Source organism: Lepisosteus oculatus, chromosome 14, assembly GCF_040954835.1.
Source record: "Lepisosteus oculatus isolate fLepOcu1 chromosome 14, fLepOcu1.hap2, whole genome shotgun sequence".
Lineage (NCBI taxonomy): Eukaryota > Metazoa > Chordata > Actinopteri > Semionotiformes > Lepisosteidae > Lepisosteus > Lepisosteus oculatus.
This window is the reverse complement of record NC_090709.1, coordinates 53,545,362-53,559,487: the sequence shown is the minus strand read 5'-3', so window position 1 is coordinate 53,559,487 and position 14,126 is coordinate 53,545,362. Positions and strand designations below refer to the sequence as shown.

Here is a 14,126-nt window from a genome sequence, read left to right as displayed (position 1 = left end):
GAGACACACGCGGCAGGGCGGAAAGGGCTGTGCTCTCTTCGTGTGACATAATTCGGAAAAGTCCTGACGTTGCATTTCAACTGAGCCCCAGTATACATCGACCCTTCGACACTCTGAGTGACAACTCTCTTGCGTGTTTTCTCATATTTATGTAGTTTGCTTGCATGATGCCGGGAACAGCATGGTTGTTCGCTGCCATATAGTCTAGCGGTTAGGGTTCCTGGTTTTCACCCAGGCGGTTCGACTCGGTTTTGCCTCCTGCTTTCCAAAAGATCAGCACCGTGTACGAAAGAGCCGCATTAAAACTACTCGAACGTGCAAAACGTGCGAGAAGAGGGGGCGCTTGTTTCCAACCGAAACTTCTCGCGTGTGAGACGAGCTGATCATCGCTGTGGGAGGGTTACTCTGGTAGACAGGGCTGACCTTCGGCAATAGGATTTATAGTCTCCAAGATGATATTTGCACTTTCTGGAGAGGCGATTTTCTCCACTTCAGTAGCCCGATTTCGTCGATTGCGTGGAGAGGACTGTAGAATGTGGCGCCGCCTTTCCTGCTCCGTCCATGACAGGCGTGCTGGTCTCTGGAGAGAGAGCACGGTCCATCAGCGCACTCCAATAAAGGCACTGGAAGCAGCTGAATCGCATTGGCGAAGCTCAGCGCTGGGCCGCTGGGCACGTCTTACCACCGTTTCCGTAGTGTCGTGGTTATCACGTTCGCCTCACACGCGAAAGGTCCCCGGTTCGAAACCGGGCGGAAACAGACATCTTTTGTCGCCAGGCACAAAAGGGGATTGGGGATTCGCCTAGCGCTGTGATCGAACAGACCCACTGGACCCACCTCTTAGTGTGGCGGGATCTGCACAGTGCATGTCACAGCGCATCCTGCTTTCACTTCAAGGCGCGTCCTGATGTACCCCAGTCTCCCGCGTGACAGGTGGGGACAGGTGACAGGTCCTATACTAACGAGGAAGACATCGCTCTCGCCAACCCCCGGCATCGTGTCCCGACCCACCATGCTGGAAGCCGACGCGTGCTGTGATTCCTTTACGGAGCAGAAATGACAACCGAGGAGCCGAGAGATCATTTCAGCATTTCGCGTCTGAACGGAAAACACAAACGACCAACTCGGAATGACTTGCCTTTGACGCTTTTCAAAGCGTTCTTTGTGCACGACGACTACGCCGCCTAGCAGATACAAAGGGGTTGTACAACTTTGAACTAGCAAATGGAAGAGGGCTAAGCCCCCTCTCTTTTAGCCCAGGTTCGATCTGTCTCCCAGAATCACCAGGGCGCACACACACACATCCGTGCCGTTGAAGTGCTCTGCTTCATTTCTAAGGGCAACTCAACATTCACTCCTACCCCGAGTGCAGAAAAGACAGCATCCACAGCAACAACAGCTCAGGTCTCTGCACAGGAGCTAAGCTGCCCTCATCTCCTCTGCTCTGCGGCTCCTGCGGAGTGGAGTCCCGCCTGGAGCCGTGTTTGCAGGCGGCGGCTCCCCGCGCCCTGTCTGTGCGTCGTGTCCAAGAGCTCCTGGGAGGAAGAGAGAGCCCTCCCACTCGGGGGCTTTTCCACGGTCTGTGTGAGGAGGGGCGGGTGTGTCCAGTAGCTTATCGAGCGGAAGCCTGGGGCGGCGGAGAGCTGTGATCGTGCAGACCTTGAGGTGTCACCTTTTTGTCTGCTTTCCCGCCCCCCCTCCGCCCAAGCTCTGCGCCAAAGTAGCCCGGCAACCCCTCAAACCTGCACGTGTCACAACCTAAGGTGCGGTCATGAGACACCCATGGGGTGTCGTTGTGTTCTTGCTTATTGTTTCCTGCCCGTCGCAGGCAGGAGTCCATGCGAGGAAGATGCGCTGGACAGAGCTCAGAGGGCGCAGCTGGGTGGCTTTCCTTCTGAGTGACGTTCCTGCAACACTCTCCCGCTACTCTTGGTGCGCTCATGCCACAACACAGGAAGGCTGGAGCAGGTGGCTGTGGGCTTTGCGCACCGCCGAAATAGCTCAGTTGGGAGAGCGTTAGACTGAAGATCTAAAGGTCCCTGGTTCGATCCCGGGTTTCGGCATTTTGTTTCATCGCGCCCTTTGTTCCTCTCTCCAGCGCCCCCTGCCTAAAGTGACGCGTCCCTTTCTCAGCCCGAAACGCAAGCGAGACACCAGCAGCGGTCCCTGCAGGTTTCCGTAGTGTAGCGGCTATCACGTTCGCCTAACACGCGAAAGGTCCCCGGTCCGAAACCGGGCGGAAACAGCCTCGTTTTGCACGCTCCTGTACTTCACAGAGGTCTTGAGCGACCGGTCATTTGTTCCCAATGTATTTCCGGTGCCTTCGTGCACTCTTGTACCAAACGCACGTTCCTTCTGTACGCGGAGCCGATCATTTGCAATTGGGCTGTGCCGACAGACCAGGACGAGCTCTGTCGGCTCAAAAGCAGCGCAGGACCTGCAAGAACAACAGAAAGATTAGCATCCAGCGGGGGCCTCTTAGTGAGCCCAAGAGCTCATCAAGAATCGGCTCCAGCAACAGGGCTGGGCGCATTGTTCCATTCTCCGCCCACTCTCGGTGTAAACAAGTCCCTCCTGGTCTCTGCTTGAAATGCACTTTCCTGCGTTTGCTTTGGTGTAACTGGCTTCCCCCGCATGGGCGAATGTGAAGAAGATCCTTAGTAAGTCATTAAAGAAAACCGAGAAGAGGTCGGAGTGGCCTCTGTCGTTCATCAATGATCCAGTCAGGCAGTACTCCTCTGTAAAGCGCCGTTCGTTCACATCGATTGGCTTTTTTTTTCCCTTCATTCGTGCAAGTAGTAAAAGCAGACGCCCCTATTCCGCCGTAACCCGGATTCGAACCGGGGTTGTTGCGGCCACAACACAAAGTACTGACCACTATACGATCACAGCGAGTTACCGAGACACACGCGACAGGGCGGAAAGGGCTGTGCTCTCTTCGTGTGACATAATTCGGAAAAGTCCTGACGTTGCATTTCAACTGAGCCCCAGTATACATCGACCCTTCGACACTCTGAGTGACAACTCTCTTGCGTGTTTTCTCATATTTATGTAGTTTGCTTGCATGATGCCGGGAACAGCATGGTTGTTCGCTGCCATATAGTCTAGCGGTTAGGGTTCCTGGTTTTCACCCAGGCGGTTCGACTCGGTTTTGCCTCCTGCTTTCCAAAAGATCAGCACCGTGTACGAAAGAGCCGCATTAAAACTACTCGAACGTGCGAGAAGAGGGGGCACTTGTTTCCAACCGAAACTTCTCGCGTGTGAGACGAGCTGATCATCGCTGTGGGAGGGTTACTCTGGTAGACAGGGCTGACCTTCGGCAATAGGATTTATAGTCTCCAAGATGATATTTGCACTTTCTGGAGAGGCGATTTTCTCCACTTCAGTAGCCCGATTTCGTCGATTGCGTGGAGAGGACTGTAGAATGTGGCGCCGCCTTTCCTGCTCCGTCCATGACAGGCGTGCTGGTCTCTGGAGAGAGAGCACGGTCCATCAGCGCACTCCAATAAAGGCACTGGAAGCAGCTAAAACGCATTGGCGAAGCTCAGCACTGGGCCGCTGGGCACGTCTTACCACTGTTTCCGTAGTGTAGTGGTTATCACGTTCGCCTCACACGCGAAAAGTCCCCGGTTCGAAACCGGGCGGAAACAGACATCTTTTGTCGCCAGGCACAAAAGGGGATTGGGGATTCGCCTAGCGCTGTGATCGAACAGACCCACTGGACCCACCTCTTAGTGTGGCGGGATCTGCACAGTGCATGTCACAGCGCATCCTGCTTTCACTTCAAGGCGCGTCCTGATGCACCCCAGTCTCCCGCGTGACAGGTGGGGACAGGTGACAGGTCCTATACTAACGAGGAAGACATCGCTCTCTCCGACCCCCGGCATCGTGTCCCGACCCACCGTGCTGGAAGCCGACGCGTGCTGTGATTCCTTTACGGAGCAGAAATGACAACCGAGGAGCCGAGAGATCATGTCAGCATTTCGCGTCTGAACGGAAAACACAAACGACCAACTCGGAATGACTTGCCTTTGACACTTCTCAAAGCGTTCTTTGTGCATCGAACAGACCCACTCACCTCTTAGTGTGGCGGGATCTGCACAGTGCATGTCGCAGCGCTTCCTGCTTTCACTTCAATGTGCTTCCTGATGTCGAGTCGACTGCCGTGCGGAGGCTCTGAAAGCGAGAGCAATGAAAAGGTGCACGACGCTGTGAAAGAAAACAGAGAAGTGAAAGGCAGGCATTTCTCTAAGGAGGTGAAAGAAAAGCTACTCCCCGTCGGGGAATCAAACCCCGGTCTCCCACGTGACAGGCGGGGATACTTGCCACTATACTAACGAGGAAGACATTGCTCTCTCCAACCCCCGGCATCGTGTCCCGACCCAGCATGCTGGAAGCCGACGCGTGCTGTGATCCCTTTACGGAGCAGAAATGACAACCGAGGAGCCGAGAGATCATTTCAGCATTTCGCGTCTGAACGGAAAACACAAACGACCAACTCGGAATGACTTGCCTTTGACGCTTCTCAAAGCGTTCTTTGTGCACGATGACTGCGCCGCCTAGCAGATACAAATGGGTTGTACAACTTTGAACTAGCAAATGGAAGAGGGCTAAGCCCCCTCTCTTTTAGCCCAGGTTCGATCTGTCTCCCAGAATCACCAGGGCGCTCACACACACACACACCCGTGCCGTTGAAGTGCTCTGCTTCATTTCTAAGGGCAACTCAACATTCACTCCTACCCCGAGTGCAGAAAAGACAGCATCCACAGCAACAACAGCTCAGGTCTCTGCACAGGAGCTAAGCTGCCCTCATCTCCTCTGCTCTGCGGCTCCTGCGGAGTGGAGTCCTGCCTGGAGCCGTGTTTGCAGGCGGCGGCTACCCGCGCCCTGTCTGTGCGTCGTGTCCAAGAGCTCCTGGGAGGAAGAGAGAGCCCTCCCACTCGGGGGCTTTTCCACGGTCTGTGTGAGGAGGGGCGGGTGTGTCCAGTAGCTTATCGAGCGGAAGCCTGGGGCGGCGGAGAGCTGTGATCGTGCAGACCTTGAGGTGTCACCTCTTTGTCTGCTTTCCCGCCCCCCCTCCGCCCAAGCTCTGCTCCAAAGTAGCCCGGCAACCCCTCACACCTGCACGTGTCACAATCTAAGGTGCGGTCATGAGACACCCATGGGGTGTCGTTCTGTTCTTGCTAATTGTTTCCTGCCCGTCGCAGGCAGGAGTCCATGCGAGGAAGATGCGCTGGACAGAGCTCAGAGGGCGCAGCTGGGTGGCTTTCCTTCTGAGTGACGTTCCTGCAACACTCTCCCGCTACTCTTGGTGCGCTCATGCCGCAACACAGGAAGGCTGGAGCAGGTGGCTGTGTGCTCTCGGCACCGCCGAAATAGCTCAGCTGGGAGAGCGTTAGACTGAAGATCTAAAGGTCCCTGATTTGATCCTGGGTTTTGGCATTCTATTTCATGGCGCCCTTTGTTCCTCTCTTCAGCTCCCCCTGCCTAAAGTGACGCTTCCCTTTCTCAGCCCGAAACGCAAGCGAGACACCAGCAGCAGTCCCTGCAGGTTTCCGTAGTGTAGCAGCTATCACGTTCGCCTAACACGCGAAAGGTCCCCGGTTTGAGACCGGGTGGAAACAGCCTCGTTTTGCACGCTCCTGTACTTCAGAGAGGTATTGAGCGACCGGTCATTTGTTCCCAATGTCTTATCGGTGCCTTCATGCACTCTTGTACCAAACGCACGTTCCTTCTGTATGCAGAGCCGATCATTTGCAATTGGGCTGTGCCGACAGACCAGGATGAGCTCTGTCAGCTCAAAAGCAGCGCAGGACCTGCAAGAACAACAGAAAGATTAGCATCCAGCGGGGGCTTCTTAGTGAGCCCAAGATCTCATCAAGAATCGGTACCAGCAACAGGGCTGGGCGCATTGTTCTATTCTCCGACCACTCTCGGTGTAAAAAAGTCCCTCCTGGTCTCTGTTTGAATTGCACTTTCCTGCGTTTGCTTTGGTGTAACTGGTTTCGCCTGCATGGGCGAATGTGAAGAAGATCCTTAGTAAGTCATTGAAGAAAATCGAGAAGAGCTCGGAGTGGCCTCTGTCGTTCATCAACGATCCAGTCAGGCAGTACTCCTCTGTAAAGCGCCGTTCATTCACATCGATTGGCTTTTTTTTGCCTTCATTCGTGCAAGTAGTAAAAGCAGACGCCCCTTTAGGGAGCCTGTCAGCACCCGGAGTTTTCCCCTTCTGTAAGCTCTCCATAGCCTCTCAGCTCTTCTACTGTCAAATCCCCCAAAAGTACTTCCCTATCTTCTTCACTCAAAATTTTTTCTAGCTTTGAGGTAAAAAAATGAATTTCTTCATCCTTTACCTCTGTAGAGCTGTACAGTCTTGAGTAGAAGTGTCACGCCCTCTGCAGCCAGAGGGCGGTCCTTCTCTGTCCTGTCCCTAGTTTCTGGTCTGCTGTCCTTCTTGCCCTCTCTTTCCCTTGGGCTATATATTTCCGGGTCTTGCACTCTGTCCTCGCTCAGCACTGACGTTCGGATGTCCTGAGACCCGCCTAGCACCAGGGCGCCCCACGTCCACTCCCTGAGGGCACAGGTTTCTATACGGCATTCCTGAACTCTTTGCACTAATGAGCCCGGGCCTTTTTCCCGTCTCGCCGCTACGCATATGGGTCTTTTTCCGCCCTCCTGCTCCCCACGGTTAGTCCCCTTGGACGTCCGTGACAAGAAGGCCTCGATGCAGGAGAGAATAGCACTCAGCTCTGTACTCTCTCTTCCCTCCTCATCAACTACACTTTCCATGACAGACTTGGAGCCTACCACTTTACTGAAAAAGAAGCGAGTACACTTCTCATTTTCTTCCAAGAACTGACACAGCTTCTTAACAGCACTCCTCGACTACTTTCTTCCGCTATGCTCCGGACATCCTTTTTTAAAAGGGTGATATCCTCGAGCACATCGAAGCCACTGTCTCGTGTAGAGACGCTGCAGCTGCCTCTGTTTCCTGGCTAGCACTCTTCTCCGTCTGGCAGCAGCCTTCCTTCCCTCAGCAATGAAAAAGGCCTTTGTCCTCACCTTCACCTCCTCCCACCACTCTCCTACTGACCTGTACAGACACTGCAAGGACAGCCACTGTGATAGTTTCTCCTTGTAGCGGGATACTACCCCCTCGTTCTCTAGCAGCTTTGTGTTGAGTTTCCAGAGGCCTGGGCCAAAGACAGTCCCACCCTTGAGTTCCACTCTACACCCTAAAGCCTGGTGATCTGAGAAGAAGACAGGCTGAAGAGTGACCCCAACAACTTTCACTCTCTCTGAGACAAAGCAATAGTCAATTCTGATTCCTCCCTGACCATGTATATCCTGCTGTTGTGGGATATATACATCTATATGTGTCTGAGAGTTTAAAGTCTTGAACTAAGTTTTGCAGGGCCAGTGAGCTGGAATCCAATTTTATCGGAGAGCTAGACTGCCTATCTGTGTGCTCTAAGATACAATTAAAATCCCCTCCCACTATCACGTCTGTGCTACATAACAATAGGGGAGAGAGTGCTTTGAGTAGCTCCACCCTTCCTCCCACATCAGTAGGACAATACACATTGATTAGACGCAGGTTAACGGTCTCCCATTCCACATCCACACACAGCAACCTGCCATCTATGACCCTCTGAATACTTTTCAATTTGAATGCCCATCCTTTGAAAAGAATGGCCACGCCAGAGGTTCTGTTGTTATTGTCCCCTGACCAATCAGAAGGCCCTTTATCCCACCTATCTTCAAAGCTTTTATACCTCTCTTGATTTACTTCTTTTTCTTTTTCTTCTTACCAATTTCCTGCCAGCCATCCTCTGAATGAGCCTTCATCAGGGTGGCAGCAGTAAAAGCGTTCACGGAGTCCATTTCAAGGAAGGGGGTAGAGGGAGGGGTGGAGGGGTTCCAGCTGTCCCCATCGCCATGCTCTCCTTCCTCCTCGCTCGGGGAGAAAACAGAGTCATTTTTCCTTTTCCTCAAGTCCAGCTCCTGGGAGCACTGAGGGGAAAGGGGTGCAGCCGATGCACCAGTCTCCTCTTCCCCCTCACCCACCAGCTGCTGCAGATCCTCCGTGATGGACTGGATGGAGGAGAGGAGGGCATCTGTAGCACTTGCAGAGTCTGAGAAAAGCAGCTCCGCTGAATCCTGGGTATCCTCGCTGGACCCGCTCCACCAGGGCGCCCCACACTGGCCCTCGTTCTGAGGAGCAGGAGTGGGGGAGGGGTCCTCGCTGTTCTCGGGGGTTTTCAAACCCTCGTGCTTGTCTGGTGCAGTCTGCAGTTGTGGGGGCGTAGTGGATTTCTCTTCCACCGGCCCCGGAGCCACAGCAGGACTGATCCTGGCTGGAGGCTGAGAGTCTTTGTCCAACAAGGGTTCTTTGTTTGACTTGTTATTTGCTTTGGGTTTTCGGGCCGGTTTGGCTCAAACAAGCACTGCCTCATCCTTTCTCATTTTGAGTTTATTGGCGTAGGCGTGAGGGCAGTTCTTAAAAACGTGTCCTTCCGAGCCACATAAATTGCAATTTGGCAGCATTGAACAGTCAGAGGATAAATGTCCCTGTTTGCCACAGGTCTTGCAGCATTTCACAGTGCAGGACAATGCCAGGTGTCCCACAGCACCACAGCGCTGTGACACACACCTTTGGTTGTCCCACATAAAAAACATAGCCATTGCAGGTGCCCAGTCGGATTGTAGAGGGCAGGTGCCTTAAGTCTCCATTTACATTGTCCGGTTGCAAACGAACCTCGAATTTCCTTGCTCCTGTTTTTATACTATCAACATCTCTAACCTCAGTTCCATGGTGGACGGTGCAGTACTGGTTAAGCCAGGTTTGAATGTCCTCCGTCTTTGCCAGATTCGAGAACATAACAACATGCACTGTTTTCCTCTCTCTCTGTGTCAGAGGCTGCAAGTTGATCTTCTCAAGGGCAGGAACTTTCCCTCTTTTTGCCTCAAACACATCCACACATCGTTCAAACAGAGAATAGGTAGCAAAAACAACCTCAAATGCTTTCTGACCTGGGAGAGCGAAGATGAAATCCAAGTGCCAAGGTTCAAAGCCAAGTTCCTTCTGCAACACTTTTCTGCTGAACTGCATGCAATCCATGAAGAGGTCATCCAAAACCTCAAAACGCACAGCATTCTTGCGGGATCCAAAACTTGCCATTTCATAAACTGCAAAACAAACACTGCTTCCACAAAACAAGAAAACAATCCAACTACTCCACCTACAGGATGATCAAGGTATCTCCCCTGCCAGGTAAGTATAAGTTATATAAGGCCCTGCAAGCGGCCTGGACCCACAGCACAAAGCGCGCAGCCTAGCCCAGCTACTCGCCCCGCACGCCACTGCCTCCTGCTGGGCCCACTCTTTCGCACACTCACACACCACACTAACACTCAAAAGGGTGGGCAAAACGAGAAAACGAGCGCGCCGTTTCCTACACATCTGCAGTCGCCAATGCGCATTCGCAGCATGTCCCGGGATGCAATTCGGCCTCATTTGCATAACACCAGACCCACAAATCGCTACGCAAGCTCGCGTCGTGCGCCTGCCACGCACCGAACAAACACCAGAGCCTTTTCAGCAATTTCCAAAAAATGGGCCTGCTCGCCTGCCCACAAGGCTTCGTCTCTTACCCGCTCTCCAGAGCCTGCTGCCTTCTGTGCTGTTCTCTCGGCACCGCTGCAGCGCACACAACTCCTGCAGCGCGGGGAGAAAGTTTCCACGCTCCGCCGCAGGGAAGGCTCGCTCCGTGCGCACACGTCCTTTCAATGCTAGTTCAACAAGTGCTCCGCATTAGCAGCGTCAGGGCTCCGGCATGTTGCACCTCACCTCACCTCGCACAGCCCCCTCCTTGAATGTCTGGCGCTGGGCATGCCCCGCTCTCCTCCACCTTATCTTATCGCGTGTGACCACCGACAATGGCCACAATGCACCTGTAAAGTGTTAATTGGGGCACAGGAACAGCCCGTCTCGTCTCGGGGGCCGGCTTCAAAGACAATAACCGCAAACACAACGGGGCGGAGGAAGTAGACGACACAACACATGCAGGTACATTCAGCTCCGGCGGGAACGAGTCATTTGTTGGTCTTTTCAAGTGCTGAGAGCTGAGTAATCCTTCGCTTGTATCGTTTCTCCCTGGTAACTGCGACTCATGACTGGGCTCACCCACAGCAGCCCAGCAGGTGTGAGACTGGCCGGCATCAGGATGGGAGATTCCCCCCTGAAAAGCTCATGTTGCTGCTGCTCCTGCAAGAGGTGTTACTGGGACCAGTATGGAGCACTCACCCTGCGGTCCATGTGGCTTTCTCATGCCCCAGCATCCTGATGGCGACACTCTACTGCGCAAACAGGCGCTGTCCTTCGGGGGAGGTGGAAAACTGAGGTCCCGACCCTCCTTGTGTCAGTGTCTCAGGGAGAGGATGGGCACTGTGAAACTGACAGGGCTGTGTGGGAGAAGCTCCTCCTACAGGTCTAGGCACAGAAGAGCTTCACCAACAGAGTCACACAGCGAACGTGATAACTGCTACACTACGGAAACATGCAGGGGCTGCTGCTGGTGTCTTGCTTGCATTTTGGGCTGAGAAAGGGAACGATGGGAACTTGTGCCCAGTGGCCCAGCGCTGAGCTTCACCAATGCTATTCAGCTGCTTCCAGTATCTTTGTTGGAGTGCGCTGATTGACCATGCTCTCACACCAGGGTCCCACATTCTACAGCCCTCTCCACACAATCGACAAAATCAGGCTACTGAAGTGGAGAATATCTCCTCTCCAGAAAGTGCAGATATCATCTTGGAGAGTATGAATCCTATTGCCGAAGGTCAACACTGTCTACCAGAGTCACCCCTCCCACCTCCTGCAAGTTTCCAAGCTGCAGAGATGATCAGTTCGGCTCACACGCGAGAGGTCCTCGCTTGAAAACATGCGCCCCCTCTTCTCGTACGTTTTACACATGATCGAGTGGTTTAAATGCGGCTCCTTTGTACATGGTGCTGATCTTTTGGAAAGCAGGAGGCAGAATGGAAACCTTCCCATACCAGGAGTTGAACCCAGGCCATGTGGGTGAAGATCAGGTATCGTAACCGCTAGACCATATGGGAGCATACAGCCATGTTGTGCCGTGCGTCATGTAAGCAAACTGTAATTGCTGCCTTCATGACCTGCTTGGTGGAGAAAACACACAAGAGAGTTGGCACTCAGAGTGTCGAAGGGTCGATGTATACTAGGGCTCAGTTGAAATACGTCAGGACTTTTCCGACTAGTGTCACACGAAGAGAGTACTTCCTTTCCAACCCCCCTGTGTCTGTCTCGGTAACTCGCTGTGATCGTATAGTGGTCAGTATTTTGTATTGTGGCCGCAACAACCCCGGTTCGAATCTGGGTCACGGCAGAATAGGGCCACGGCAGAATCAATGACTTACTAAGGATCTTCTTCACATTCGCCCATGCAGGGGAAGCCAGTTGCACCAAAGCAAACGCAGGAAAGTGCATTTCAAGCAGAGACCAGGAGGGACTTGTTTACACCGAGAGTGGGCGGAGAATGGAACAATGCGCCCAGCCCTGTTGCTGGAGCCGATTCTTGATGAGCTCTTGGGCTCACTAAGAGGCCCCCGCTGGATGCTAATCTTTCTGTTGTTCTTGCAGGTCCTGCGCTGCTTTTGAGCCGACAGAGCTCGTCCTGGTCTGTCGGCACAGCCCAATTGCAAATGATCGGCTCCGCGTACAGAAGGAACGTGTGTTTGGTACAAGAGTGCACGAAGGCACCGGAAATACATTGGGAACAAATGACCGGTCGCTCAAGACCTCTGTGAAGTGCAGGAGCGTGCAAAACGAGGCTGTTGCCGCCCGGTCTCGAACCTGGGACCTTTCGCGTGTTAGGCGAACGTGATAGCCGCTACACTACGGAAACCTGCAGGGACTGCTGCTGGTGTCTCGCTTGCGTTTCGGGCTGAGAAAGGGACGCGTCACTTTAGGCAGGTGGCACTGGAGAGAGGAACAAAGGGCGCGATGAAACAAAATGCCGAAACCCTTGATCGAACCAGGGACCTTTAGATCTTCAGTCTAACGCTCTCCCAACTGAGCTATTTCGGCGGTGCGCAAAGCCCATAGCCACCTGCTCCAGCCTTCCTGTGTTGTGGCATGAGCGCACCAAGAGTAGCGGGAGAGTGTTGCAGGAACGTCACTCAGAAGGAAAGCCACCCAGCTGCGCCCTCTGAGCTCTGTCCAGCGCATCTTCCTCGCATGGACTCCTGCCTGCGACGGGCAGGAAACAATTAGCAAGAACAGAACGACACCCCATGGGTGTCTCATGACCGCACCTAAGGTTGTGACACGTGCAGGTGTGAGGGGTTGCCGGGCTACTTTGGAGCAGAGCTTGGGCGGAGGGGGGGCGGGAAAGCAGACAAAGAGGTGACACCTCAAGGTCTGCACGATCACAGCTCTCCGCCGCCCCAGGCTTCCGCTCGATAAGCTACTGGACACACCCGCCCCTCCTCACACAGACCGTGGAAAAGCCCCCGAGTGGGAGGGCTCTCTCTTCCTCCCAGGACCTCTTGGACACGACGCCCAGACAGGGCGCGGGGAGCCGCCGCCTGCAAACACGGCTCCAGGCAGGACTCCACTCCGCAGGAGCCGCAGAGCAGAGGAGATGAGGGCAGCTTAGCTCCTGTGCAGAGACCTGAGCTGTTGTTGCTGTGGATGCTGTCTTTTCTGCACTCGGGGTAGGAGTGAATGTTGAGTTTCCCTTAGAAATGAAGCAGAGCACTTCAACGGCACTGGTGTGTGTGTGTGTGCGCCCTCGTGAATCTGGGAGACAGATCGAACCTGGGCTAAAAGAGAGGGGGCTTAGCCCTCTTCCATTTGCTAGTTCAAAGTTGTACAACCCATTTGTATCTGCTAGGCGGCGCAGTCGTCGTGCACAAAGAACACTTTGAAAAGCGTCAAAGGCAAGTCATTCCGAGTTGGTCGTTTGTGTTTTCCGTTCAGACGCGAAATGCTGAAATGATCTCTCGGCTCCTCGGTTGTCATTTCTGCTCCGTAAAGGGATCACAGCACGCGTCGGCTTCCAGCATGCTGGGTCGGGACACGATGCCGGGGGTTGGAGAAGGCGATGTCTTCCTCGTTAGTATAGTGGCAAGTATCCCCGCCTGTCACGCGGGAGACCGGGGTTCGATTCCCCGACGGGGAGTAGCTTTTCTTTCACCTCCTTAGAGAAATGACTGCCTTTCACTTCTCTGTTTTCTTTCACAGCATCGTGCACCTTTTCATTGCTCTCGCTTTCAGAGCCTCCGCACGGCACACGACTCGACATCAGGAAGCACATTGAAGTGAAAGCAGGAAGCGCTGCGACATGCACTGTGCAGATCCCGCCACACTAAGAGGTGAGTGGGTCTGTTCGATGCACAAAGAACGCTTTGAGAAGCGTCAAAGGCAAGTCATTCCGAGTTGGTCGTTTGTGTTTTCCGTTCAGACGCGAAATGCTGAAATGATCTCTCGGCTCCTCGGTTGTCATTTCTGCTCCGTAAAGGAATCACAGCACGCGTCGGCTTCCAGCACGGTGGGTCGGGACACGATGCCGGGGGTCGGAGAGAGCGATGTCTTCCTCGTTAGTATAGGACCGGTCACCTGTCCCCACCTGGTTTTCTTCAATGACTTACTAAGGATCTTCTTCACATTCGCCCATGCAGGGGAAGCCAGTTGCACCAAAGCAAACGCAGGAAAGTGCATTTCAAGCAGAGACCAGGAGGGACTTGTTTACACCGAGAGTGGGCGGAGAATGGAACAATGCACCCAGCCCTGTTGCTGGAGCCGATTCTTGATGAGCTCTTGGGCTCACTAAGAGGCCCCCGCTGGATGCTAATCTTTCTGTTGTTCTTGCAGGTCCTGCGCTGCTTTTGAGCCGACAGAGCTCGTCCTGGTCTGTCGGCACAGCCCAATTGCAAATGATCGGCTCCGCGTACAGAAGGAACGTGCGTTTGGTACAAGATACATTTGGTACATTTAATATAGCTGGTGACTTAATATAGTCACCAGCTATATTAAATACTGCACCGACGTTTGTGTACCAGAAATGAAAATTAGTTCATTTCCCAATCAGAAACCGTGGTTC

The 14,126-nt window shown here is 53.6% G+C and overlaps 7 non-coding genes across 7 annotated transcripts; 6 read left to right on the top strand and 1 right to left on the bottom strand.

Annotated features, from left to right (window-relative positions):
• Nucleotides 1-686: 686 nt before the first annotated feature.
• trnav-cac (transfer RNA valine (anticodon CAC)) lies at nucleotides 687-759 on the top strand. The gene has a single exon. It is a non-coding gene; the product is annotated as a tRNA-Val (tRNA).
• A 1,231-nt stretch (nucleotides 760-1,990) lies between these two features.
• On the top strand, nucleotides 1,991-2,063 carry trnaf-gaa (transfer RNA phenylalanine (anticodon GAA)). The gene has a single exon. It is a non-coding gene; the product is annotated as a tRNA-Phe (tRNA).
• A 109-nt stretch (nucleotides 2,064-2,172) lies between these two features.
• On the top strand, nucleotides 2,173-2,245 carry trnav-aac (transfer RNA valine (anticodon AAC)). Its single transcript has one exon. It is a non-coding gene; the product is annotated as a tRNA-Val (tRNA).
• A 1,332-nt stretch (nucleotides 2,246-3,577) lies between these two features.
• trnav-cac (transfer RNA valine (anticodon CAC)) lies at nucleotides 3,578-3,650 on the top strand. Its single transcript has one exon. It is a non-coding gene; the product is annotated as a tRNA-Val (tRNA).
• Nucleotides 3,651-5,369: 1,719 nt separating this feature from the next.
• On the top strand, nucleotides 5,370-5,442 carry trnaf-gaa (transfer RNA phenylalanine (anticodon GAA)). Its single transcript has one exon. It is a non-coding gene; the product is annotated as a tRNA-Phe (tRNA).
• Nucleotides 5,443-12,036: 6,594 nt separating this feature from the next.
• trnaf-gaa (transfer RNA phenylalanine (anticodon GAA)) lies at nucleotides 12,037-12,109 on the bottom strand. Its single transcript has one exon. It is a non-coding gene; the product is annotated as a tRNA-Phe (tRNA).
• Nucleotides 12,110-13,133: 1,024 nt separating this feature from the next.
• trnad-guc (transfer RNA aspartic acid (anticodon GUC)) lies at nucleotides 13,134-13,205 on the top strand. Its single transcript has one exon. It is a non-coding gene; the product is annotated as a tRNA-Asp (tRNA).
• The last annotated feature ends 921 nt before the right edge of the window (nucleotides 13,206-14,126 follow it).